A 1,113-nucleotide genomic window follows, 5' to 3' on the forward strand; every position below is an offset into this window, starting at 1 on the left:
GCACCTGGCTGCTGCCTGCTCCAGCCCTTAAAGTGGCAGTCTCTTTTCATATTTTAATGAGGATTGTTTGGTTTGGTTTGGTTTGGTTTGGTTTGGTTTGGTTTGGTTTGGTTTGGAGAGCACTACATCTCAGCAGCCTTCTCATTCCTCTAAGACCCAGGAAGGGTCTAGGAGGCTAGGATTGAGACCAACTCTACAGATGCTTGAAAGGTGGGGTTAAAGGCTTGCAGATATAATATAATCACAGTTCTTGTGCTCTTGGGAGACCAAGGTATGTCCACTGTGATGCTGGAGTCCAAAGGGGTGAGGGACCCATCATTCTGATCTGCTTCCCTCTCCACATAGGTCAGCAGAGCTTGTCCTACCCAAAATGGAGATAGTATATACCACATCCTTTCAAAGCCTCCAGCAAGGACTGTACATTCCCAGAGCTCCCACAAGGGTGGGGAATCTTCAACTGTATAACGGGCTTTCCTGAGGAATCTGGCTAAAAATATTAAGCAGAAGAGGAAACCCACATAACTTAGGCTTCCTCTTCTTTAACATACCCAGCACAAATTCTCTGAAGAGCTTGCTGGGTAGTATGGTATTCATTAAACAGGATTCAGCATATCTGCATGTGTTTTGTGAGGCTCTGGTGAATCATTCATTGACATTCAAAATTTTACTCAATGAATGGGACACACGAGCAGCTGGCCTTCTTTACAGTATCTATAAAGTATCCAGAATAGGAACTGATAAAGCTCCAAAACTAGCTACCTAATTCACTGCTAGATTTGAACCCCTTCTTCACAGTCAAACATGTATCTGCAATGGATTCCACATGCATATGATGCCAAACATTCAGCAGAACTGGTTGAAATTTTTCTGCCATTGACATATAATGGTCTTTGTTAAAAACATTTTTTCTTGGTGGACATTTGTTTTGCAGATACTGTCCAGGAAATATATGGAAACCCAACACTGAACATTTTTTACATACTAATTTTGGAATTTTTGGAAACTGACCGTTTTAACCACAGAGTGTTTTTGATTCTTTTTTTTGTTGTTGAAAACAACTTACAGGGAATGTTAAGAAAAGCAAGTCCTTACATTTTTTAATTTTTTCCCTAC

The 1,113-nt window shown here is 40.7% G+C and overlaps 1 long non-coding RNA gene across 1 annotated transcript in view; it reads right to left on the reverse strand.

The window, feature by feature from the left end:
- Positions 1-1,113, reverse strand: part of LOC112550312 — a 34,024-nt gene that overhangs the window by 10,515 nt on the left and 22,396 nt on the right. The window lies entirely within an intron of this gene.

The sequence above is a fragment of the Alligator sinensis genome, unplaced genomic scaffold (assembly GCF_000455745.1).
Source record: "Alligator sinensis unplaced genomic scaffold, ASM45574v1 scaffold404_1, whole genome shotgun sequence".
In the NCBI taxonomy this organism is placed as follows: domain Eukaryota; kingdom Metazoa; phylum Chordata; order Crocodylia; family Alligatoridae; genus Alligator; species Alligator sinensis.